Raw genomic sequence first — 13,816 nt, 5'->3', positions numbered from 1 at the left:
GTGAATCATATCCACATCATCTACGTTCATACCAACATCCATGACAGAAAACCTTAGCGCATTTGCATAAATAATCTCAACAAGGCAAATTTGCACTTCACTGTAACACACATTGTTTGGATGTTCAAATGTATTTCACTCTCCAAGGTTATACGAAATGACAAAACCACTTCTAAATTGTATATAACTTCTTTGGAAGATTTGGCAACTTAAAACAAAGGGAATAAAAATTCATCTTGATGTTTTATAATTACACATTGCACTCAGATGAATACATGCCTTTCATGATTGCATGTGCTGTCCAAATCTGGTCTCAGATTATCATGATCATGACTAATCCTACACATGCAAGAGTCATTTGACCAACTATTCAAAATGTTTACATTTGATGTTTCCCGTTTACCACCAGAAGCAATGAAATATACTTCTTGTATAATCCTAATGACTGCAACTTTCTTAAAAGGTACATATGATTATTTGCTTCTTGTGCCTTTACTTTCGTTTGAAGCAACAAAAGTGCTAAAAGTCTGAAGCAGGGTGCATGACAACTAACCTGTTGAAGGTTGATTGGATAGTATACATTTTAAGAAAACCGAGAAAATACATTAACTTTTTTTGTGTGTCTTGTAACTGGATTCCATTGCTAATGCATAATGTTAAAATGTGCCATGGACACCCTCTTTCAACACCACCTCAGTATTCATCCACACGAAACAATTTCAGCTGGAATATTTTCAAAGGGTATTTGGTACCACTCCTATCTTGACTTTGAGCAGAGTTTTGTCATTAAATCAATGCTTCTCCAGGTCATTGCAAATGATGCACATGGCTTTGAGTTAACAGTGTTTCAATTTTATCTGTGAATGTACATTGGTCCAGTAAAATAAAACTTTCAGGTACTGTTGTCCACAAAATTTTCACACAAAATTTGAGCCCTGCTAACGAACTCATTGCACACAGTAAGATGTGACAATAGCTTGTACATTGACAACTAGTCTCTGTGGTTTCAGTAAATTATATAAAAAACATGTTTACATAGTAAAATATGTATATTGCATTATTAATTTAGAGCACAAAATTGCATCATGACAAGAATTTAGAGTACCGATTTCAACAATGAATTAATGATTATTTTTTTTAAATATAACACTGTCTCGTTATTTTGTTACAATTGTTATATTATAATAATGCAATTTATTTCATAATGCATTAATCATCGGTTTCCCTTTTTGGTTTATTGGAACATTTGTTTGTTTATTTTAACAATCCTTTGTACTGATCCAGTGTAACCGGCACAAATTTGGACACCATGTATTGGTTCAGTTGTGCTTGCCATTTGGGGTCGAGATGCATGTTGAGAAGATGCCTGGTGATAGATGTCTTGAGATCCTCTGAGGAAAAAAAAAGAATATTCAAAATGAGACGAGCAAAATGGTGGTTAATCTAAACGCAGACTCAAAACGGCAGGCTCTTGCAGGCCATTTAAAGTCTGATACTGGCAAGCGCGTAGATTGTCAGATCGACCTATGATGCAGGGTTCAACAATATTTAAATATCTACAAGCGTACTAAATATCAGAATCATGAGGCCCTTGTATGTCCTCATGTACACGTGTCAGGTCAGATCTTCTGTTTAAATGGTGGTCTGACTGTCTGAAGTACTTTCCTCTTCAAACACAACAAATATCTTTACGCAAAGTATGTTCATGTGTATCACTCATTTTATTCAGTATCCATAAGGTGGAATTTTGCGTCGGGGTGATGTAAATCAAATTAGGTTTTGCCCTTCACCGACGTATAAACGGTTGGTATAAACCATCAGTGTGTTACCTCCCGAGTGAAAGTTGGAAAAAAATCACTCGGGTGGGACTCGAACCCAAGACCTCCTACTTTCTAGTGCAGATGTCTTACCACTCAACTTCAATCGAATCTGATGTACAGAGCAGCAGGTATAGCATTAACTATTCATAAGATGGAATTTTAGTTGGGGTTATGTAAATCAATTTAGGTTTTGCCCCTCGCCAACGTTTTTTTCCCCAATTTGCACTTAGGAGGTAACACACTCACACAGTGTTTATACGTCAGTGTTTATACGTCGGTTATTTGATTAGAGTTTTATTCAGCATGCAGAGTCCTGTGGTCAAAAGGTTCCTGTGTTTGACTCATGCACGATGATATGTTGAGTCAATCTTGACAGGGGACACGGTGCTGGTGTTCTTGGGCAAGATACATTACTACAATTGCCTCCATTGAGTACATGTGGGGGGGGGCGGGGGTGCAGACCAGATATTGCTGATCTTGAGCTTATAACAGGAAAGTGTTCTGATGGCCTGATGAAGAGGGGTAATAAATGTGAGCAATCTGAGAGTGTTGTATAAGAGTGCTATATGAACACTGCACTATGATCATCAAATATCTTAACATCAGCACAAGGTGTTGGGCGACAATGCGTTCAAGAGTTCCACCTAAACCTTTTCTGAAGAGGGATTACTGGGCAGCGTTGTAGGACTCGAGTCTTGGACTCGGACTTGAGTTGGACTCTAGTCACATTGGAAAATGACTCGGACTTGACCATGACTCCTCGAACTCGATGACTCGCGACTCGAGTCACGTAATTTCATCAAAAGTAAAAACCTAACGTAGGGATGGGAAAGGATCATTGAGGAATACTGTTTGGATGATAAAACATAGAGGGAAGGGTTGGAGAAAGATTTTTCAGGGATGGGAATTAAAAGGAAAACACATTTTGGCTCTAAACAACATGTACACACACAACTATATACACTGGGATTTACTTAAAAGACAGAATGGAGGATTAAAAAATAGTTTTAAAAAACGAATAGTTCGGTGAACAACTAAGAACAAGTGACTTGTGACTCGGACTCGGACTCGAGGCTTGTGACTCGAGACTTGGACTCAGACTCGGACTCGACGTTGGTAACTCGACTACAACACTGGTACTTGGTCACAGAGTCCACTGTACCTACCAGGTAATTCTGAGTTGACCACCCCAGGGTAGACAGGCAAAGGCCCCCAAGAGGTGACGACATGAAGCTAGTCCCTCAGCTCAGGATGGCCCTTCATCTGTAAGGCTAGGGTGTTGGAGTCGATGCCTGTACCGTCTGCCGTCTTATTAAGGATCATCTGGATGGACTTCAGATGGGAACCTGGGCAGGAAAAAAAAATGTATGTGATGTAAATTATCATTTTTTATATTTGATTTTTGTTTGCCCTTCGCTGACATATTTTGTAAACACTGTGCACTTAGTCTTGTCCGAAGGCTTAGCTGGGACTCAAACTAATGACCTCCTACACAAACAAAGTTGGGTTAAGCGCTGCTTCATCAGACTCCAAACGGCCAGCTTGCCACAGCAAGCTCAGTGGTCGAGTGGTTAATGCGTCTGCACTAGGAAGCAGAAGGTTGGGGGTTCATGTCCAACCAGTAAGCTTGTTGATTTTTTTTTCTTGCAAACCCTCGGACAAAACTCAATATGTACAGTGTTTGTAAAATACTTCAGGGAAGGGCAAAAAAAAAAAATACATATATGAAAAAGAAGATCAATAATTGTATGGATGAAATCGAATAAAGTTGATTCCTACTTTCTAATTCACAATTTCGAATTTCACAATTATCCACATAGAATTGAGATGCAGACCAATGCAAATGAGTCTTCACAGATGTTTGTCTTACCTGATTTGATAATTTTACCGAAGAAACTGGCCTTGTTCTCTCCTACCTTTTCGAGTCCTCGATGGGTAATCCCGAATCCGCTCAGTGAATGGACGTAGTTGTAGGCCCAAACAGATCCACGTAGGTCCTCAAACACTTTATATCTATCATTGAAATATCATCAATACAATTATGATTAGCTTTGAAATATTTACATAGAATCAGGGGCGGGGGGGGGGGGGGGGAGGATTTCAGGGGAAGAAAAGGGGTTGGGGATTATATGTGGTTCTGAAAAGAACCACACATCTTCCCAAAAAAACAAAAAAGACTTCTACATGGTGGCACCGCAAACCTTTACTAAACCATGCCACCACATAGTTGGTATTCATATTCAAAACACACAACCTGATAGTCAAAATTCTCTTGATTTCAATTATTGAAATCTCATTTGTATTTGAATACTTGTGTGTAATCTGTAATTCTCACTTAGCTCATTTAGCTTTCAATATTATCGCATTCCTTGGACAGCTACACAAACAGGTTTTTTTTAGTAAAACATGCATAACTTTGGATGACATGATCAAATTTAGTGATTGGTTTTTTTTCCAGATGAGTGGAAGAACATGCTCTTTTAAGACATATTTCTTCGGTGTATCTGATTTGATTGCTTAAGTAAAAAAAAAATCTTGAGTGCGGGTCACTTTTTTTTTTAATCACCCTGTATAAACACAATGTGAACATGCATCTCTCATACACACTAAACTTAATTGTCTTCATTTTCTATCATCCTCTCTTTTCTTCTTGTGCGGTAGCCCTCACATTGAGTGGCATTTATGCCTTGTGAAGGGCCGACTTGCATAAAAAAAAACAATTACATGTACACAATATGCATGTTTAATCTGGAACCAATCATTAAAAGTGAAACAAATTCAATGCTCAGATTTCATGTCAGTGCAAGTAGTGAAACTGACTTACATGCATCTGCTTTGGTTACAGGAACTGATACCACAAGATAGTCACATGCATTAAAATCAGACAGAAATGTTGGGGGAAAAAGAAGGAAAAAAACAAGAAACTTTCTGTTTCAATTCCACTTTGTTCAAGGTCTTACAATCCCTGTAAGTATAAATCTGGAGTGATCTTGAAATAGAGAAGAACATTCTTTGCTGCATCTGAGCAACATGTGGCTCACGGAGCTCAATGCTACATTGTGCATGAACTATGGGCGATGGCTACCAAAACAGCTCCACTCCATCAACTGGGTGGAAAACTGCAGTTGAAAAGCATCGTGAGAACTTTAACATGAGTGTAGAAAGAACTAAACAAATAACATGGTTAAGTGCTGAAATCATTGCACCAATCGGCCTCTGCTTAAACTTTGTCTTTCTCTTCACAGTCATTCGAGTGAAGTCCATGCGTACAATCATCAACATCTACTTATCCAATCTGGCTGTGGCTGACTCCCTCTACCTTATAACTGACTTCATAATTGCACTGTTTTCACCTACAGAGTCCAACTTATTGGTCAAAAAGGCAATATATAGTTTCCAAAGCACGTTCCTCGCTACTTCTAATTTCTTTGTGGTGACCATAGCAGCTGAGAGATTCTCTGCAGTGCGCAATCCTATAACGTTCAAAGAAAAGGCCTCTAAATCTCGAGCAGCAAAGATATCAGCAGGACTCTGGGTGCCAACAATTATTGTTGGTGTGATTCTGATTTTCGTACCATTAACAGACGCTGTCTCCGATGAAGTCTACTTTGGGATTCTTTCCATTATCAACATTGTCTCTTTCATAGCAACTCTTGCTTTGTACATATATGTAGTATGGAAAGTATGCAAGCAATCAGCCCTGTTGCCCAACCGTCCCAAGCGAGCAGGCAAGGTCCTCTGCATGGTTATCCTCAACAGTGCTGTTTTCTTCATTCTGAACTCACTGATCATTGCAGCTGCAATTATGGCAATACATGTACTTGCATCAAAGTTTACTTCAACTGCTCAGATTGTTGCCAGTCTGGAACTTGCAGAGACAATAAATATTCTGACTATATGCATTGCAATTTTGCGACTGATCAATAGCTCAATCAATTCCCTGGTCTACAGTGCCACAAACACCGACTTTCGTGAAGCTGTAGTCAAGGCTTTCTCATTCCTGAAACTGTGCTGTCGTTGCTGCCCAAGATGGAATCCCAGCCGACCATCGCAGCCAGGGAAGCAGATCGAGCTTCATGTGATTCCACAGGCAGAAAAAGACCAAGAGCACCGTGCTGCCAGGCCAAGCAAGCCACCAAGCCAAGGGCATGCACAACACACAGCGAGTCAGCAGTCACCGGACAGCTGTCACGAACAATGTTCCAGGCAAAGTAGCAGCAAGGCATCCATGCACAGTCAGCAGCATGTTCAAGTGCATGTTGAGGTACATGCAGAACCAGCTGGGACCCCAGCCCTTGCAAGTTCTCATTAGGAACAATGCTCTAGTCTGACTGACTGCAAGCTATCCATGCAAGGGGAACAGTGTGAACATCCAGAACCAGCAGAGAGCCAGCAGTCACTTGCAAGTACTCCGGAACAATGTCCTGGGCTGACTGGCACCGAGCCATCAGCACAAGGGCAGCAGTATGCACATCCAGAACCAGAAGGGATTTAATCTTTGGAAAGTTGTCAAGAACAATGTTCACTGGTACCTGATAAGTGCAAGCTGTCTTTAAGGGCAGCAGTGTGTAGAGTGAGTGCTGCTTTTGAACTTGCTGTGTTCAAAGTGTAGAGCAGATTTAAGGCCGTTTCATACATCTTCTTCATTGGAATGCCAATGAAGTAGATTTGACATCGAGAAACATTAACAGCACAATATGCTCGAGTTGAAATGTGTTTTACTTCAGCGAATTGCCAATACATGTACGCACCATGACATCAGTAATGTGCAGGCCCACCCAGAGCAGATTGCAACCAACTATCAGTAAAGGGAACAGCTGGTATTCATGCAATGTATGTATGTAAAAGGTTCAGAAATTCACAAATCCTAAATAGTTTAATTATTTGAATCAAACTTTTGTTCGTGTTTAAAGGTAGAGTAGATCATTTGCAGCTATCCAAAAAGTAACTGACAAAATTATTGTTAAAAGGCTTTTGGTTTTAATGGCACTAAACTCCCTGTGAAATCATTCTTTTTGGCATGCTGTCATTTTGAAGGAAACAATGACAGAAAGCCATTTCCAACGATGCATCATGTTAGTTCATGTAGTTGGTTTGTAAATTCGGTGAATCAATGAATATGTGCGCACAAGCGTCGACACGACGCACACGCACACTAGGTTGCTATTATTCGTCAGTTCAGTGCATGACATCACGTAGCTGCAATTGACTGAATGAGAATGTGTCCCTGGGGCTGAATTCGGACGCAATATAAAACATGACTCAGCAACTGTTGAATTGAACATGAGATCCTTGAATATAGTTTTCTCGGAAGATACTGCATTCACAGAGCTAAGACTTCATCGTGTTAGTTGTTAAGCACCCGTTTTTAGATTTTGAGCACTTTTGTTGCTTCAAACAAAATGTACATGTGTTGGTACTAACATATGGAAACCCTGAAATTGTTCACTGTAAATGAAGGGTTTTTTTTAAGTGCCTTTAAACAGATTTTGAGGTTTTAATTTTAGGAACTATATTCCAAGTCTTTGGATGCTCCAGGTTTTTAAAATATTTTTTATCAAGTTCCATATTCATGAGCAATACAGCGATGTCATGAGCTGGAACTTCAGTGTCACTGCTGTTTGAGGGGAAAGGAATGTTAACAAAAGTGTTTTGTCTTTTGATCAAGTTTGATGTGACTGTTGTGTTAATTAGCACATAGCATGCAGCCAATGATATACTTAAATATACAAACTTTTACACATGTACAATGCAATCAATTTTAGGTTCATAAATTATACAGAAAATCCCAAAGCTGTGAAGTGTAAAATACCTAAATCAACATCACAGCAACATTAGAAACAATTGCGAACATGTGCACGGGCATTGCAAAAAAGTGTGCGTAAAATGTGGTCATTACTTTCATACAAACACAGGGCTGGGATATTTCATGTTTTAGTGAAATTCATTTTACAGCCTTTTGATGCTGTTATTAAAGCTAGAGTCCATCATTTGCAGCCATCCGAAAAGTAAATTATTGTTAAAAAACAAACTTGTTTGAAAGATAGTAAGGGAACTAAACTCCCTGTGAAATTATTCTTTCTGGGAAGCTGTAATTTTGAAGTAATCAACGAAAGAAGGCATTTCCAACGGTGATTCTTAAGAAGCACCGTAGGAAAATTTCAATTAGTAGTTCGTTTTGTTATTCAGCGCAGCGCGCACAAGTATTGGAACGACGCACACGCGCGCGCGGTTGTTATAATTCGTCGGATCAGTGCGCGACGTCGCATATAGCTGCAATTCAAAACAATTCAAAACATGATTCAGTAACTTTTGATTTGAAATTGAGATCTTTGAATGCTGTTTTTCTCGGAATGTACAGCTGAAGCTTAGCTGAAACTTCATCAGGTTAGTTGCTCAGTATCCTTCATTAGATTTTGAACTGTTTTGTTGCTTCAAACGAACAAAATGCATAAATTATAAATGATGGACTGTAGCTTTAACAGACCTTGACAAATCCCAAGCATGGAGCACAATACATACATACTCCTATAAAAAGGCACAAACTGTATGGTTATTGTTATTAAGGGTTCAATGTTAAGGGAGCAAACTCACCGCAAATCCAAAGTGTCTTGGGAGATTTTGGATCTCAATCTTGAAGATCTCTGAGGTGAAGTGCTGTTGTGTCAGATAGTGATAAGGATCCATTATGGCAGCGCCAGTCACTGGTACGTCAGAGGTGCTGGTGGAATGGTTATCTTGTGGGTCAAGACCTGATGCACAAATGAACAGATTAAAAAAATTGATATGGCTAGAGCTATGTTGTCTAGGTCTTCACCCAAAACAATTACATGGGAACAATCTGACAATAGCCGTAGCCATAGCTCTAGAAGCGCGTTTCAGACACAGCCTAAGTAACAGATCAACAAAGTTGCAAGTTATGCATTAGGAGCATCTGATTCCAAATACATTACACCAATCTTTGTGCATACATGTAGCACAACGTGGAAAATACTTTTTGCAGACCAAATGTAGTGCAGAATTTTTGTTCAAACTTTCTTAAATTCTATCTTTAGCAAGGAGAAATCCAATTAAATAGATGTTTTGCTGCAGAGCACAGATATATAATATACGAGACCATTGTAGGCTTTAGATGTACAGTATGGGATTTAAGTCTGGTGTATTAAAGGTGTCATCACAGCTACTAGCTGGAAAAAAATGTAGTTGATAGTTGAAGTCAGCAATGTGTTCCCCACTTCTGTCAATAGAGCGTGCAAGTTGACCTCAAAAACCTAGGTGATTTTACTAGGTTTATCCAGTCAAGGGCAAAGAATGGGTTCTGAACAAGAAAAAAATCATTCCAATTTACAACACATTCAAAAAATATTGCAAGTTGATTACTATAGTAAATTGAAAAAATGTGGACCTCCACTTCCGTTCATTGGGTGAATTCAAACATGGGAGTCTGTGGCTAGACTAGTCAGTGTTTGGTACTAAGATGTTCACATGAAAAGTGAATGTGAACTGGCGAGACTTGCATGCTCTATTATTGTACATAATCTGTGTTTAAATGCAAAGCAATATTCTAATATTTCTTTTAGATGGACTCAAGGGTACTTCGAATTTGGGTAATTGAAAAATCAATGCTGTAAAATATGAATGTCATTGTAAAGTTAGCATCATACAAGATTGTATCTTAATTTGCACAGTATCCAAGGAATTGCTTCTTTTTATATGTTCATTAAAGCTGTAATTTCCTTGTGTAATTTAAAACTCTAAACACAAATAATACAGAAATGTACTATCACCAAATCGGTGTTTGAGCTCTTACGACTTTCTGATACCTAGTAATATTTGGGGAAAAAAAGAAGCAGGGCAAACCATGTTTCTAAAAGTCACACACTTTTTATAGGACAAACAAATTTGCGTGTAAAAGCAAGAGCAGTGATAAAATAAATAAAATTGTACACTAGCAACATTTAAACAAACAGTGATTTTCCTGAATTTTGTATTTAAAACCTAATTCTTGTTTGTACAAATGTAAATGTTGAAAAATCCCTACTGAGTAAAAGAGCTTGCTGTTCAATGTTGAAATATTCATGCCACAAAAGTAAGCCAGCATATTGGTCAGCAAACATGGCAAAGGGGATGACAAGGGTTTAAGTCTTTTGTGGCTTGTTTCTTTCTTTTCAATAATTAATTCCTGACAGACATAATAGACAATGCACAATATGTACACCTGTCAATCTTTCTGCGTGTTGCATTCTGATTGGTTGGAATTGATCAGCATTAGCTACCAATAGGCCACGCCCCTCGACAGCCGATCCAATCAAACATGAAAGCTGATCTACGTCTTTTACCAAAATGAAACTTCAGAGGAAATACTTACCTTTGTAAACGCCAAGCCGGAAACCAACAGTGTTATCTGTCAATGAAAATAAGAAGACATGATACTGAAACTATTGCACAATTTATCCAGGGCCAAGTTTCATGAAGACCTGACAAAAAAATTAGGGGAATAACTGAGAAAAAATCCTGGAACTTTCTGTTCAGCTTTCATAACAGGTGCATTAAGTACATGTACATGTGTGCACACTTTATATCCAGGCGAGGGGGTACTTGTGAACGGAGGGCATACACACACAAAATGAAGAGATTGCATAAATAAAAATAAATGCCAGTTTCACTCACCGATGCCATCGACACTCTTGCCGATGGTAAACTCACACTTGTTGCGATAGCTCTCTAATACTGGCTGTGAGTATGCAAACAAACAATGAAAATGAAAGGTACAAATCAGACATCTCCCATGTCAGGAATATTTACCCCACAAAAGATTCACATGCTGTATAGTTTATCTCACAAGAAATCCAGGTTGAAATATAAATTTAGTACAAGTAAGGTGACTCTATCTATCTACCCAAGTTCAAAGATCACACCAGTCACATATGGAGAACTAGGGAGCATTTGCTCACTCGCCACTAGTGGAGCTCTGTTTATGTGGGAAGACTGGCTCATGTCTAGGCGCTCTGAGCAAATTTTCGTTAATATGCGGAAAGTGTGTCGGTTAAACTTACTTCCTCGCATCGCATCACAAAATACAGATTTTCCTCTTTCACATGAATATAATTTCTTTATGATGAAAGGCGAATAATTATGTGCACTTTTTCATTGAAAAACGGGCAACTCAGTGAAAATTTCGCGTTTCCTATGGAGGTCACGGCACATTTCCCCGATTTTTGAGAGTGCCGGTTTACTTCTTCGAACAGCACATGTGTGAACCCAGTCGCACACAATTACCTCGCACGGTTTCTGAAAGATAACACAATAAGCTTTCCATTGATGTAACAACCATTTAGATTGGTTGAGGAGAACAAGGGTCACTTTTCTTGTCAAATCAGACATCGCTTTTGTTCTGAGGATCGACCTGCTGTTTATGTATAGTCCGGCTACGCAGTGGGGCTATGCAGGTCGCCGGGTCAATGCACCGTTGTGTGTGACCGCAGAGCATGCAGGGCTTTGGTTTTCTGCACATATGGGTGGCAAAGTTCTCCATATGGCTAACCTAACACTATGTGCCAATGTGAACTATCATTGAGATTATAATTCATGAAATCATTCACAATACTACAAATAAATTTAAATAAAATCTATATTTTTATCAACAAATATTTGTCACCTAGCTTACTCACCGATGGCTTAATTGGCTGCAACTCACATGCCATCCCACTGTGGTTCTTCCTGTCAATCAAATGAAGAGTGCACTATTAAAAATGAGGGTGTGGGTTCGAATCCCACTCCAACAGGCTTGTGAATTTCTTGTGGTAACCAAAGCTATATATACACAAGATTCAAACTGGCCCACTAACCTTTGCAAGCTCTGTTATTGAGTGGTTAAAATGTCTGCACTAGTAAGCAGGAGGTCATGGGTTCATATCCCACCCAAGCAAGCTTGCAGAATCTTTGCTCGTAAGCTCTCAGACAGCACTGAATATACAGTGCATTCAAATTTACATTGGTGAAGGTCAAAACCAGGTATTCACATTCACAACTCCCCTACGTAAACAATTAATTAAACTCATTGATTGTGGCACCTGCTATATCAGATTGGGACCAGCCAGCCAACCCCAGCAAGCCTGGTGGTCAAGTAGTTGAGACATCTGCACTAGGAAGCAGGAGATTGTTGATGCGAGTCTCACTCGAGCAGCTTATGAATTGTGAAGTTTTGGTTTTGTGTTCATTTTTGTGCTTTTTGTCTGTAAACAGTTTTTTTACCAACTTCCCCCCCCCTTTTAATTTTTGGGACTTTTGTGTGTGGAAAGGAAGTTTATTTCAGAAGTTGGCCCAAAGTTTGCTGAGTTTTAATTGATTCTCAAGAAAAATGAGGCATCATTTTCTGGACTTTAAATGAAATTTCAGCGCAGCTGTACATGTAAGTCCACTTGCCAGAAAACTGTGTCTGGAAACAGTTTTTTTATCAACGAAGATCACATTTCCATTCTGGCCCACAACCATCCCGTGTCTTTGGCGGGTAGTTCACCTTTGTTGCTTCAGCCAGGGAGACATCTCCCCAATGTTCCGTTGCAGCATCTTGGATAAATTCCTCAGAAACTCCCTGGTGTTGGTCTGTTTGGTGGATAGCTGGTCCTTATACGGCTGGTTCCACAGTGGAGTCACCATGTTGTTTAACCTGTAGATTGGGAAAAGATGTGAAAAGCACATTCAGTATTTCAGAGTCTTAACAAATTTTGGAAAAAGTGAATAACTCAACTGCTATAAGCCTTTTGCGATATGGCAGACACAATACAAGGGTGTTATTTGATTTGGGTATACTGGGGTAACTTATGCAAAAGACTAGACCTAAACCAAATAGCGCCCTCGTATTGTGTCCACCGTATCTCCAAAGGGTAATGAGTGTGTGTGGAACTTGTCATCTTTCTACATACAACCATTCTCATTACTACAGTTCATAGTTCTGGTGGTGCATTGCAAATTAAAGTTTAAGCTTGAAGCAATGAGGGTAATGTGTTCAACTTGAACAGTTTATCAGATAAAATAAGAAGCATCTGAAACTGTGAATCGCACACACACTCTACACAGACATGCAACCTTTAATGCTGTACCTTCTAGGGGAAAAAACAAGGAAAACTGTCCGCATAACAGTTTTACTCAACAAATGCCGGATGAAGTACTAAATTTACTTAAAGTTCCGTGCTATTTTCGAGTTTCATCCCGAAAAACAGATTTCTTTACCAATCTGCTATTTTTCAAGCAATACAAAAGTTATTCACTTTTGAATGAAACACCAAACACACGAACACGGCAGTTTGGTGTTCAGCGAAGTCCTTGGAATCCCTCTGAAGTCCTCAACTAGTATCAGTGAGTCCCTATGCCGTCATCTGCATTCCCCATCGCTTTTTAGTCAATTTTCTTGGTAGCACTACAAACTCCATGCCAGAACGTGACACTGTGAGAGGGCCTTAAGATGTCTGCACTAGTAAGCAGGAGGTTATGGGTTCATATCCCACCCAAGAAAGCTTTCAAATTTGCATTGGTGAATGGCAAACCAGATATTAACATTCACAAGTCCCCTACGTAAACAATCCATTAAACTCATTGGTTGTGGTAACTGCTATATCAGATTGGAACCAGCCAGTCAGCCCCAGCAAGCTTGATGGTCAAGTAAGACATCTGCACTAGTAAGCAGGAGGTTGTTGGTGCAAGTCCCACTCAAGCAACTTTTGTAAACTTTTTCTCGTGAGCTTTTTCCTTTGTTTTGTGTGTGTGTGTTTTGTGTGTGTTTTGTTTATTCGACAAGACTTGTGTGTGTGGAGAAGGGAGCTTATTTCATAAAATTTGTTAAAACCTTAACTGATTCTCAAACAAATGGGCTACATTTTCTGGGGTTTTAACAAGTTTTCAGGGCAGCTCGCCATAAAACTGTGTCTGGAAACAGTTACTTGTCAAGGAAGATCACATTTCCATTCTGGCCCACAACCATCCTGTGTCTTTGGTGA

The 13,816-nt window shown here is 39.3% G+C and overlaps 1 protein-coding gene and 1 pseudogene across 1 annotated transcript in view; both read right to left on the bottom strand.

Annotated features, from left to right (window-relative positions):
- Positions 1 to 206: 206 nt before the first annotated feature.
- Positions 207 to 13,800, bottom strand: LOC119718805 (annotated as a pseudogene).
- Positions 10,511 to 13,816, bottom strand: part of LOC119718800 (centromere/kinetochore protein zw10 homolog) — a 31,848-nt gene continuing 28,542 nt past the window's right edge. The window contains exons 16-17 of the mRNA XM_038188221.1: positions 11,492 to 11,540; positions 10,511 to 10,554 (exon numbers count right to left, since the gene is read on the bottom strand). The gene's annotated coding sequence lies outside the window, so the exon portion shown is untranslated. The remainder of the gene's footprint in view (positions 10,555 to 11,491; positions 11,541 to 13,816) is intronic.

This window comes from Patiria miniata, unplaced genomic scaffold (assembly GCF_015706575.1).
Source record: "Patiria miniata isolate m_02_andy unplaced genomic scaffold, ASM1570657v1 HiC_scaffold_7, whole genome shotgun sequence".
NCBI lineage: Eukaryota > Metazoa > Echinodermata > Asteroidea > Valvatida > Asterinidae > Patiria > Patiria miniata.
The sequence above is the reverse complement of the archived record's forward strand: the minus strand, read 5'-3'. Positions and strand labels throughout refer to the sequence as shown.